The following is a 13,925-nucleotide window of genomic DNA, read 5'->3' on the forward strand; positions in this document are numbered from 1 at the left end:
TGGTAGAAAATGAAATATCTTCGTATAAAAACTAGACAGAATCCGTTTCAGAAACTGCTTTGTGATGTGTGCGTTTAACTCGCAGATCTTAACCATTCTTTGAATACAGTAGTTTGGAAACACTCTGATTGTAAAGTCTGCAACTGGATATTTGGAACTCTCTGAGGCCTTCGTTGGAAACGGGAATTCTTCATATAATGGTAGACAGAAGAATCCTCAGCAAGTTTATTGTGTTGTGTGTATTCAACTCACAGAGTAGAACCTTCATTTAGACAGAGCAGATTTGTAACACTCTTTTTGTGGAATTTGCAAGTGGAGATTTCAAGCGAATTGAGGCCAACGGTAGAAAAGGAAATATCTTCGTATAAAACCTAGACAGAATCAGTTTCAGAAACTGCTTTGTGATGTGTGAGTTCAACTCACAGATCTTAATCTTTCTTTGCATACAGCTGTTTGGAAACACTCTGATTGTAAAGTCTGCAACTGGATATTTGGACCTCTCTGAGGCCTTCGTTGGAAACGGGATTTCTTGATATAGTGCCTGACAGAAGAATTCTCTGTAACTTCTTTGTTGTGTGTGTATTATACTCACAGAGTTGAACCTTCCTTTAGAGAGAGCAGATTTGAAACCCTCTTTTTGTGCAATTTGCAAGTGGAGATTTCAAGCGATTTAAGGACAATGGAAGAAAAGGAAATATCTTCGTATAAAAACTAGACAGAATCATTCTCAGAAACTGCTTTGTGATGTGTGCATTCAACTCACAGAGTTTAACTTTTCTTTTCATAGAGCAGTTGGGAAACACTCTGTTTGTATTGTCTGCAAGTGGATATTTGGACCTCCTTGAGGCCTTCGTTGGAAAGGGGATTTCTTCATATAATGCTAGACAGAAGAATTCTCGGTAAGTTCCTTGTGTTGTGTGTATTCAATTCACAGAGTTGAACCTTCATTTCGACAGAGCAGATTTGAAACACTCTTTTTGTGGAATTTGAAAGTGGAGATTTCAAGCGCTTTGAGGTCAATTGTGGAAAAGGAAATATCTTCGCATAAAAACTAGACAGAATCAGTTTCAGAGACTGCTTTGTGATGTGTGTGTTTAACTCACAGAGTTTACCCTTTCTTTTCATACAGTAGTTTGGAAGCACTCAGTTTGTAACGTCTGCAACTGGATATTTGGACCTCTCTGAGGCCTTCGTTGGAAACGGGATTTCTTGATATAGTGCTAGACAGAAAAATTCTCAGTAACTTTTTTGTGCTGTGTGTATTCAACTCACAGAGTTGAACCTTCCTTTAGAGAGAGCACATTTGAAACCCTCTTTTTGTGGAATTTGCAAGTGGAGATTTCAAGTGCTTTAAGGTCAACGGTAGAAAAGGAAATATCTTCTTATAAAAACTAGAAAGAATCATTCTCAGAAACTGCTTTGTGATGTGTGCGGTCAACTCACAGAGTTTAACCTTTCTTTTCATAGAGCAGTTGGGAAACACGCTGTTTGTATAATCTGCAAGTGGATATTTGGAGCCCCTTGAGGCCTTCGTTGGAAACGGGAATTCTTCATATAATGCTAGACAGAAGAACTCTCAGTAAGTTTATTGTGTTGTGTGTATTCAACTCACAGAGTAGAACCTTCATTTAGACAGAGCAGATTTGAAACACTCTTATTGTGGAATTTGCAAGTGGAGATTTCAAGTGCTTTGAGACCAAAGGTAGAAAAGGAAATATCTTCGTATAAAAACTAGACAGAATCAGTTTCAGAAACTGCTTTGTGATGTGTGCGTTCAACTCACAGATCTTAACCTTTCTTTGCATACAGCAGTTTGGAAACACTCTGATTGTAAAGTCTGCAACTGGATATTTGGACCTCTCTGAGGCCTTCGTTGGAAACGGGATTTCTTGATATAGTCCTAGACAGAAGAATTCTCAGTAACTTCTTTGTGCTGTGTGTATTATACACACAGAGTTGAACCTTCCTTTAGAGAGAGCAGATTTGAAACCCTCTTTTTGTGGAATTTGCAAGTGGAGATTCCAAGCGATTTAAGGTCAATGGAAGAAAAGGAAATATGTTCGTATGAAAACTAGACAGAATCATTCTCAGAAACTGCTTTGTGATGTGTGTATTCAGCTCACAGAATTTAACTTTTCTTTTCATAGAGCAGTTGGGAAACACTCCGTTTGTATTATCTGCAAGTGTATATTTTGACATCCTTGAGGCCTTCGTTGGAAACGGGATTTCTTCATATAATGCGAGACAGAAGAATTATCAGTAAGTTCCTTGTGTTGTGTGTATTCAACTCACAGAGTTGAACCTTCATTTAGATAGAGCAGATTCGAAACACTCTTTTTGTGGAATTTGCAATTGGAGATTTCAATCGCTTTGAGGCCAATTGAAGAAAAGGAAATATCCCCGCATAAAAACTAGACAGAATCAGTTTCATAGACTGCTTTGTGATGTGTGCGTTTAACTCACAGAGTTTAACCTTTCTTTTCATACTGCAGTTTGGAAGCACTCTTTTTGTAACGTCTGCAACTGAATACTTGGACGTCTTTGAGGCCTTCGTTGGAAACGGGATTTCTTGATATAGTGCTAGACAGAAAAATTCTCAGGATCTTCTTTGTGCTGTGGGTATTCAACTCACAGAGTTGAACCTTCCTTCACAGAGAGCAGATTTGAAACCCTCTTTTTGTGGAATTTGCAAGTGGAGATTTCAAGCGATTTAAGGTCAACGGTAGAAAAGGATGTATCTTCGTATAAAAAATAGAGAGAATCATTCTCAGAAACTGCTTTGTGATGTGTGCGTTCAACTCACAGAGTTTAACCTTTCTTTTCATAGAGCAGTTGGGAAACACGCTGTTTGTACAGTCTGCAAGTGGATATTTGGACCTCCTTGAGGCCTTCGTTGGAAACGGTAATTCTTCATATAATGCTTGACAGAAGAATTCTCAGTGAGTATATTGTGTTGTGTGTATTCAACTCACAGAGTTGAAACTTCAATTAGATAGTGCAGATTTGAAACACTCTTTTTTTGGAATTGGCAAGTGGAGATTTCAAGCGCTTTGAGGCCCATGGTAGAAAAGGAAATATCTTTGTATAAAAACTAGACAGAATCATTCTCAGAAACTGCTTTGTGATGTGCGCGTTCAACTCACAGAGCTAAACCTTTCTTTTCGTAGAGCAGTTGGGAAACACTCTGTTTGTATAGTCAGCAAGTGGATATTTGGACCTCCTTTAGGCCTTCGTTGGAAACGGGATTTCTTCATATAATGCTTGACAGAAGAAATTTCAGTAACTTCCTTGTGTTGAGTGTATTCAACTCACAGAGTTGAACCTTCATTTACACAGAGCAGAGTTGAAACACTCTTATTGTGGAATTTGCAAGTGGAGATTTCAAGTGCTTTGAGACCAAAGGTAGAAAAGGAAATATCTTCGTATGAAAACTAGACAGAATCTGTTTCAGAGACTGCTTTGTGATGTGTCCATTTAACTCACAGAGTTTAACCTTTCTTCGTACACAGCAGTTTGGAAGCACTCTGTTTGTAACGTCTGCAAGTAGATATTTGGAACTCTCTGAGGCCTTCGTTGGAAACGGCATTTCTTGATATAGTGCAAGATAGAAAAATTCTCAGTAACTTCCTTGTGCTGTGTGTATTCAACTGACAGAGTTGAGCCTTCCTTTAGAGGGAGCAGATTTGAAACCCTCTTTTTGTGGAATTTGCAAGTGGAGATTTCAAGCGATTTAAGGTCAACGGTAGAAAAGGAAATATCTTCTTATAAAAACTAGACAGAATAATTCTCAGAAACTGCTTTGTGATGTGTGCGTTCAACTCACGGAGTTTAATCTTTTTTTTCATACAGCAGTTGGTAAACCCTCTGTTTGTATAGTCTGCAAGTGGATATTTGGACCTCCTTGAGGCCTTCGTTGGATACGGGATTTCTTCATATAATGCAAGACAGAAGAAATCTCAGAAACTCCCTTGTGTTGTGTGTACTCAACTCACAGAGTTGAACCTTCATTCAGACAGAGCAGATTTGAAACACTCATTTTGTGAAATTTGCATGTGGAGGTTTCTAGCACTGTGAGACCAATCGCAGAAAATGAAATATCTTCGTATAAAAACTAGACAGAATCCGTTTCAGAAACTGCTTTGTGATGTGTGCGTTTAACTCACAGATCTTAACCATTCTTTGAATACAGCAGTTTGGAAACACTCTGATTGTGAAGTCTGCAACTGGATATTTGGAACTCTCTGAGGCCTTCGTTGGAAACGGGAATTCTTCATATAATGGTTGACAGAAGAATTCTCAGCAAGTTTATTGTGATGTGTGTATTCAACTCACAGAGTAGAACCTTCATTTAGACAGAGCAGATTTGAAACACACTTTTTGTGGAATTTGCAAGTGGAGATTTCAAGCGAATTGAGGCCAACGGTAGAAAAGGAAATATCTTCGTATAAAAACTAGACAGAATCAGTTTCAGAAACTGCTTTGTGATGTGTGAGTTCAACTCACAGATCTTAATCTTTCTTTGCATACAGCTGTTTGGATACATTCTGATTGTAAAGACTGCAACTGGATATTTGGACCTCTCTGAGGCCTTCGTTGGAAACGGGATTTCTTGATATAGTGCTAGACAGAAGAATTCTCTGTAACTTCTTTGTTGTGTGTGTATTATACTCACAGAGTTGAACCTTCCTTTAGAGAGAGCAGATTTGAAACCCTCTTTTTGTGGAATTTGCAAGTGGAGATTCCAAGCGATTTAAGGTCAATGGAAGAAAAGGAAATATGTTCGTATGAAAACTAGACAGAATCATTCTCAGAAACTGCTTTGTGATGTGTGTATTCAGCTCACAGAATTTAACTTTTCTTTTCATAGAGCAGTTGGGAAACACTCCGTTTGTATTGTGTGCAAGTGTATATTTTGACATCCTTGAGGCCTTCTTTGGAAACGGGATTTCCTCATATAATGCGAGACAGAAGAATTATCAGTAAGTTCCTTGTGTTGTGTGTATTCAACTCACAGAGTTGAACCTTCATTTAGACAGAGCAGATTTGAAACACTCTTTTTGTGGAATTTGCAATTGGAGATTTCAATCTCTTTGAGGCCAATTGTAGAAAAGGAAATATCCTCGCATAAAAACTAGACAGAATCAGTTTCATAGACTGCTTTGTGATGTGTGCGTTTAACTCACAGAGTTTAACCTTTCTTTTCATACTGCAGTTTGGAAGCACTCTTTTTGTAACGTCTGCAACTGGATATTTGGACGTCTTTGAGGCCTTCGTTGGAAACGGGATTTCTTGATATAGTGCTAGACAGAAAAATTCTCAGGAACTTCTTTGTGCTGTGGGTATTCAACTCACAGTGTTGAACCTTCCTTTAGAGAGAGCAGATTTGAAACCCTCTTTTTGTGGAATTTGCAAGTGGAGATTTCAAGCGATTTAAGGACAATGGAAAAAAAGGAAATATCTTCGTATAAAAACTAGACAGAATCATTCTCAGAAACTGCTTTGTGATGTGTGCGTTCAACTCACAGAGTTTAACTTTTGTTTTCATAGAGCAGTTGGGAAACACGCTGTTTGTACAGTCTGCAAGTGGATATTTGGACCTCCTTGAGGCTTTCTTTGGAAACGGGATTTCTTCAAGTAATGCAAGACAGAAGAAATCTCAGAAACTCCCTTGTGTTGTGTGTATTCAACTCACAGAGTTGAACCTTCATTTAGACAGAGCAGATTTGAAACACTCATTTTGTGAAATTTGCATGTGGAGGATTCAAGCGCTCTGAGACCAATGGTAGAAAATGAAATATCTTCGTATAAAAAGTAGACAGAATCCGTTTCAGAAACTGCTTTGTGATGTGTGCGTTTAACTCACAGATCTTAACCTTTCTTTGAATACAGCAGTTTGGAAACACTCTGATTGTAAAGTATGCAACTGGATATTTGGAACTCTCTGAGGCCTTCGTTGGAAACGTGAATTCTTCATATAATGGTAGACAGAAGAATTCTCAGCAAGTTTATAGTGTTGTGTGTATTCAGCTCACAGAGTAGAACCTTCATTTAGACAGAGCAGATTTGAAACACTCTTTTTGTGGAATTTGCAAGTGGATATTTCAAGCGAATTGAGGCCAATGGTAGAAAAGGAAATATCTTCGTATGAAAACTAGACAGAATCAGTTTCAGAAACTGCTTTGTGATGTGTGAGTTCAACTCACATATCTTAATCTTTCTTCGCATACAGCTGTTTGGAAACACTCTGATTTTAAAGTCTGCAACTGGATATTTGGACCTCTCTGAGGCCTTCGTTGGAAACGGGATTTCTTGATATAGTGCTAGACAGAAGAATTCTCTGTAACTTCTTTGTTGTGTGTGTATTATACTCACAGAGTTGAACCTTCCTTTAGAGAGAGCAGATTTGAAACCCTCTTTTTGTGCAATTTGCAAGTGGAGATTCCAAGCGATTGAAGGTCAATGGAAGAAAAGGAAATATGTTCGTATGAAAACTCGACAGAATCATTCTCAGAAACTGCTTTGTGATGTGTGCATTCAACTCACAGAGTTTAACTTTTCTTTTCATAGAGCAGTTGGGAAACACTCTGTTTTTATTGTCTGCAAGTGGATATTTGGACCTCCTTGAGGCCTTCGTTGGAAAGGGGATTTCTTCATATAATGCTAGACAGAAGAATTCTCAGTAAGTTCCTTGTGTTGTGTGTATTCAATTCACAGAGTTGAACCTTCATTTCGACAGAGCAGATTTGAAACACTCTTTTTGTGGAATTTGAAAGTGGAGATTTCAAGCGCTTTGAGGTCAATTGTGGAAAAGGAAATATCTTCGCATAAAAACTAGACAGAATCAGTTTCAGAGACTGCTTTGTGATGTGTGTGTTTAACTCACAGAGTTTACCCTTTCTTTTCATAGAGTAGTTTGGAAGCACTCAGTTTGTAACGTCTGCAACTGGATATTTGGACCTCTCTGAGGCCTTCGTTGGAAACGGGATTTCTTGATATAGTGCTAGACAGAAAAATTCTCAGTAACTTCTTTGTGCTGTGTGTATTCAACTCACAGAGTTGAACCTTCCTTTAGAGAGAGCACATTTGAAACCCTATTTTGTGGAGTTTGCAAGTGGAGATTTCAAGTGCTTTAAGGTCAACGGTAGAAAAGGAAATATCTTCTTATAGAAACTAGAAAGAATCATTCTCAGAAACTGCTTTGTGATGTGTGCGGTCAACTCACAGAGTTTAACCTTTCTTTTCATAGAGCAGTTGGGAAACACGCTGTTTGTATAATCTGCAAGTGGATATTTGGAGCTCCTTGAGGCCTTCGTTGGAAACGGGAATTCTTCATATAATGCTAGACAGAAGAACTCTCAGTAAGTTTATTGTGTTGTGTGTATTCAACTCACAGAGTAGAACCTTCATTTAGAGCAGATTTGAAACACTCATTTGTGGAATTTGGAAGTGGAGATTTCAAGCGCTTTGTGACCAACGGTAGAAAAGGAAATATCTTCGTATGAAAACTAGACAGAATCAGTTTCAGAAACTGCTTTGTGATGTGTCCGTTTAACTCACAGAGTTTAACCTTTCTTCGCACACAGCAGTTTGGAAGCACTCTGTTTGTAACGTCTGCAAGTAGATATTTGGAACTCTCTGAGGCCTTCGTTGGAAACGGGATTTCTTGATATAGTGCAAGATAGAAAAATTCTCAGTAACTTCCTTGTGCTGTGTGTATTCAACTGACAGAGTTGAGCCTTCCTTTAGAGAGAGCAGAATTGAAACCCTCTTTTTGTGGAATTTGCAAGTGGAGATTTCAAGCGATTTATGGTCAATGGTAGAAAAGGAAATATCTTCTTATAAAAACTAGACAGAATAATTCTCAGAAACTGCTTTGTGATGTGTGCGTTCAACTCACAGAGTTTAACCTTTCTTTTCATAGAGCAGTTGGTAAACCCTCTGTTTGTATAGTCTGCAAGTGGATATTTGGACCTCCTTGAGGCCTTCGTTGGAAACGGGATTTCTTCATGTAATGCAAGACAGAAGAAATCTCAGAAACTCCCTTGTGTTGTGTGTATTCAACTCACAGAGTTGAACCTTCATTTAGACAGAGCAGATTTGAAACACTCATTTTGTGAAATTTGCATGTGGAGGTTTCAAGCGCTTTGAGACCAATGGTAGAAAATGAAATATCTTCGTATAAAAACTAGACAGAATCCGTTTCAGAAACTGCTTTGTGATGTGTGCGTTTAACTCGCAGATCTTAACCATTCTTTGAATACAGTAGTTTGGAAACACTCTGATTGTAAAGTCTGCAACTGGATATTTGGAACTCTCTGAGGCCTTCGTTGGAAACGGGAATTCTTCATATAATGGTAGACAGAAGAATCCTCAGCAAGTTTATTGTGTTGTGTGTATTCAACTCACAGAGTAGAACCTTCATTTAGACAGAGCAGATTTGAAACACTCTTTTTGTGGAATTTGCAAGTGGAGATTTCAAGCGAATTGAGGCCAACGGTAGAAAAGGAAATATCTTCGTATAAAACCTAGACAGAATCAGTTTCAGAAACTGCTTTGTGATGTGTGAGTTCAACTCACAGATCTTAATCTTTCTTTGCATACAGCTGTTTGGAAACACTCTGATTGTAAAGTCTGCAACTGGATATTTGGACCTCTCTGAGGCCTTCGTTGGAAACGGGATTTCTTGATATAGTGCCTGACAGAAGAATTCTCTGTAACTTCTTTGTTGTGTGTGTATTATACTCACAGAGTTGAACCTTCCTTTAGAGAGAGCAGATTTGAAACCCTCTTTTTGTGCAATTTGCAAGTGGAGATTTCAAGCGATTTAAGGACAATGGAAGAAAAGGAAATATCTTCGTATAAAAACTAGACAGAATCATTCTCAGAAACTGCTTTGTGATGTGTGCATTCAACTCACAGAGTTTAACTTTTCTTTTCATAGAGCAGTTGGGAAACACTCTGTTTGTATTGTCTGCAAGTGGATATTTGGACCTCCTTGAGGCCTTCGTTGGAAAGGGGATTTCTTCATATAATGCTAGACAGAAGAATTCTCGGTAAGTTCCTTGTGTTGTGTGTATTCAATTCACAGAGTTGAACCTTCATTTCGACAGAGCAGATTTGAAACACTCTTTTTGTGGAATTTGAAAGTGGAGATTTCAAGCGCTTTGAGGTCAATTGTGGAAAAGGAAATATCTTCGCTTAAAAACTAGACAGAATCAGTTTCAGAGACTGCTTTGTGATGTGTGTGTTTAACTCACAGAGTTTACCCTTTCTTTTCATACAGTAGTTTGGAAGCACTCAGTTTGTAACGTCTGCAACTGGATATTTGGACCTCTCTGAGGCCTTCGTTGGAAACGGGATTTCTTGATATAGTGCTAGACAGAAAAATTCTCAGTAACTTCTTTGTGCTGTGTGTATTCAACTCACAGAGTTGAACCTTCCTTTAGAGAGAGCAGATTTGAAACCCTCTTTTTGTGGAATTTGCAAGTGGAGATTTCAAGTGCTTTAAGGTCAACGGTAGAAAAGGAAATATCTTCTTATAAAAACTAGAAAGAATCATTCTCAGAAACTGCTTTGTGATGTGTGCGGTCAACTCACAGAGTTTAACCTTTCTTTTCATAGAGCAGTTGGGAAACACGCTGTTTGTATAATCTGCAAGTGGATATTTGGAGCTCCTTGAGGCCTTCGTTGGAAACGGGAATTCTTCATATAATGCTAGACAGAAGAACTCTCAGTAAGTTTATTGTGTTGTGTGTATTCAACTCACAGAGTAGAACCTTCATTTAGACAGAGCAGATTTGAAACACTCATTTGGGGAATTTGGAAGTGGAGATTTCAAGCGCTTTGTGACCAACGGTAGAAAAGGAAATATCTTCGCATAAAAACTAGACAGAATCAGTTTCAGAGACTGCTTTGTGATGTGTGTGTTTAACTCACAGAGTTTACCCTTTCTTTTCATACAGTAGTTTGGAAGCACTCAGTTTGTAACGTCTGCAACTGGATATTTGGACCTCTCTGAGGCCTTCGTTGGAAACGGGATTTCTTGATATAGTGCTAGACAGAAAAATTCTCAGTAACTTCTTTGTGCTGTGTGTATTCAACTCACAGAGTTGAACCTTCCTTTAGAGAGAGCACATTTGAAACCCTCTTTTTGTGGAATTTGCAAGTGGAGATTTCAAGTGCTTTAAGGTCAACGGTAGAAAAGGAAATATCTTCTTATAGAAACTAGAAAGAATCATTCTCAGAAACTGCTTTGTGATGTGTGCGGTCAACTCACAGAGTTTAACCTTTCTTTTCATAGAGCAGTTGGGAAACACGCTGTTTGTATAATCTGCAAGTGGATATTTGGAGCTCCTTGAGGCCTTCGTTGGAAACGGGAATTCTTCATATAATGCTAGACAGAAGAACTCTCAGTAAGTTTATTGTGTTGTGTGTATTCAACTCACAGAGTAGAACCTTCATTTAGAGCAGATTTGAAACACTCATTTGTGGAATTTGGAAGTGGAGATTTCAAGCGCTTTGTGACCAACGGTAGAAAAGGAAATATCTTCGTATGAAAACTAGACAGAATCAGTTTCAGAAACTGCTTTGTGATATGTCCGTTTAACTCACAGAGTTTAACCTTTCTTCGCACACAGCAGTTTGGAAGCACTCTGTTTGGAACGTCTGCAAGTAGATATTTGGAACTCTCTGAGGCCTTCGTTGGAAACGGGATTTCTTGATATAGTGCAAGATAGAAAAATTCTCAGTAACTTCCTTGTGCTGTGTGTATTCAACTGACAGAGTTGAGCCTTCCTTTAGAGAGAGCAGAATTGAAACCCTCTTTTTGTGGAATTTGCAAGTGGAGATTTCAAGCGATTTATGGTCAATGGTAGAAAAGGAAATATCTTCTTATAAAAACTAGACAGAATAATTCTCAGAAACTGCTTTGTGATGTGTGCGTTCAACTCACAGAGTTTAACCTTTCTTTTCATAGAGCAGTTGGTAAACCCTCTGTTTGTATAGTCTGCAAGTGGATATTTGGACCTCCTTGAGGCCTTCGTTGGAAACGGGATTTCTTCATGTAATGCAAGACAGAAGAAATCTCAGAAACTCCCTTGTGTTGTGTGTATTCAACTCACAGAGTTGAACCTTCATTTAGACAGAGCAGATTTGAAACACTCATTTTGTGAAATTTGCATGTGGAGGTTTCAAGCGCTTTGAGACCAATGGTAGAAAATGAAATATCTTCGTATAAAAACTAGACAGAATCCGTTTCAGAAACTGCTTTGTGATGTGTGCGTTTAACTCGCAGATCTTAACCATTCTTTGAATACAGTAGTTTGGAAACACTCTGATTGTAAAGTCTGCAACTGGATATTTGGAACTCTCTGAGGCCTTCGTTGGAAACGGGAATTCTTCATATAATGGTAGACAGAAGAATCCTCAGCAAGTTTATTGTGTTGTGTGTATTCAACTCACAGAGTAGAACCTTCATTTAGACAGAGCAGATTTGTAACACTCTTTTTGTGGAATTTGCAAGTGGAGATTTCAAGCGAATTGAGGCCAACGGTAGAAAAGGAAATATCTTCGTATAAAACCTAGACAGAATCAGTTTCAGAAACTGCTTTGTGATGTGTGAGTTCAACTCACAGATCTTAATCTTTCTTTGCATACAGCTGTTTGGAAACACTCTGATTGTAAAGTCTGCAACTGGATATTTGGACCTCTCTGAGGCCTTCGTTGGAAACGGGATTTCTTGATATAGTGCCTGACAGAAGAATTCTCTGTAACTTCTTTGTTGTGTGTGTATTATACTCACAGAGTTGAACCTTCCTTTAGAGAGAGCAGATTTGAAACCCTCTTTTTGTGCAATTTGCAAGTGGAGATTTCAAGCGATTTAAGGACAATGGAAGAAAAGGAAATATCTTCGTATAAAAACTAGACAGAATCATTCTCAGAAACTGCTTTGTGATGTGTGCATTCAACTCACAGAGTTTAACTTTTCTTTTCATAGAGCAGTTGGGAAACACTCTGTTTGTATTGTCTGCAAGTGGATATTTGGACCTCCTTGAGGCCTTCGTTGGAAAGGGGATTTCTTCATATAATGCTAGACAGAAGAATTCTCAGTAAGTTCCTTGTGTTGTGTGTATTCAATTCACAGAGTTGAACCTTCATTTCGACAGAGCAGATTTGAAACACTCTTTTTGTGGAATTTGAAAGTGGAGATTTCAAGCGCTTTGAGGTCAATTGTGGAAAAGGAAATATCTTCGCATAAAAACTAGACAGAATCAGTTTCAGAGACTGCTTTGTGATGTGTGTGTTTAACTCACAGAGTTTACCCTTTCTTTTCATACAGTAGTTTGGAAGCACTCAGTTTGTAACGTCTGCAACTGGATATTTGGACCTCTCTGAGGCCTTCGTTGGAAACGGGATTTCTTGATATAGTGCTAGACAGAAAAATTCTCAGTAACTTCTTTGTGCTGTGTGTATTCAACTCACAGAGTTGAACCTTCCTTTAGAGAGAGCACATTTGAAACCCTCTTTTTGTGGAATTTGCAAGTGGAGATTTCAAGTGCTTTAAGGTCAACGGTAGAAAAGGAAATATCTTCTTATAAAAACTAGAAAGAATCATTCTCAGAAACTGCTTTGTGATGTGTGCGGTCAACTCACAGAGTTTAACCTTTCTTTTCATAGAGCAGTTGGGAAACACGCTGTTTGTATAATCTGCAAGTGGATATTTGGAGCCCCTTGAGGCCTTCGTTGGAAACGGGAATTCTTCATATAATGCTAGACAGAAGAACTCTCAGTAAGTTTATTGTGTTGTGTGTATTCAACTCACAGAGTAGAACCTTCATTTAGACAGAGCAGATTTGAAACACTCTTATTGTGGAATTTGCAAGTGGAGATTTCAAGTGCTTTGAGACCAAAGGTAGAAAAGGAAATATCTTCGTATAAAAACTAGACAGAATCAGTTTCAGAAACTGCTTTGTGATGTGTGCGTTCAACTCACAGATCTTAACCTTTCTTTGCATACAGCAGTTTGGAAACACTCTGATTGTAAAGTCTGCAACTGGATATTTGGACCTCTCTAAGGCCTTCGTTGGAAACGGGATTTCTTGATATAGTCCTAGACAGAAGAATTCTCAGTAACTTCTTTGTGCTGTGTGTATTATACACACAGAGTTGAACCTTCCTTTAGAGAGAGCAGATTTGAAACCCTCTTTTTGTGGAATTTGCAAGTGGAGATTCCAAGCGATTTAAGGTCAATGGAAGAAAAGGAAATATGTTCGTATGAAAACTAGACAGAATCATTCTCAGAAACTGCTTTGTGATGTGTGTATTCAGCTCACAGAATTTAACTTTTCTTTTCATAGAGCAGTTGGGAAACACTCCGTTTGTATTATCTGCAAGTGTATATTTTGACATCCTTGAGGCCTTCGTTGGAAACGGGATTTCTTCATATAATGCGAGACAGAAGAATTATCAGTAAGTTCCTTGTGTTGTGTGTATTCAACTCACAGAGTTGAACCTTCATTTAGATAGAGCAGATTTGAAACACTCTTTTTGTGGAATTTGCAATTGGAGATTTCAATCGCTTTGAGGCCAATTGAAGAAAAGGAAATATCCCCGCATAAAAACTAGACAGAATCAGTTTCATAGACTGCTTTGTGATGTGTGCGTTTAACTCACAGAGTTTAACCTTTCTTTTCATACTGCAGTTTGGAAGCACTCTTTTTGTAACGTCTGCAACTGAATACTTGGACGTCTTTGAGGCCTTCGTTGGAAACGGGATTTCTTGATATAGTGCTAGACAGAAAAATTCTCAGGATCTTCTTTGTGCTGTGGGTATTCAACTCACAGAGTTGAACCTTCCTTCAGAGAGAGCAGATTTGAAACCCTCTTTTTGTGGAATTTGCAAGTGGAGATTTCAAGCGATTTAAGGT

Source organism: Pan paniscus, chromosome 18 (assembly GCF_029289425.2).
Source record: "Pan paniscus chromosome 18, NHGRI_mPanPan1-v2.0_pri, whole genome shotgun sequence".
NCBI lineage: Eukaryota > Metazoa > Chordata > Mammalia > Primates > Hominidae > Pan > Pan paniscus.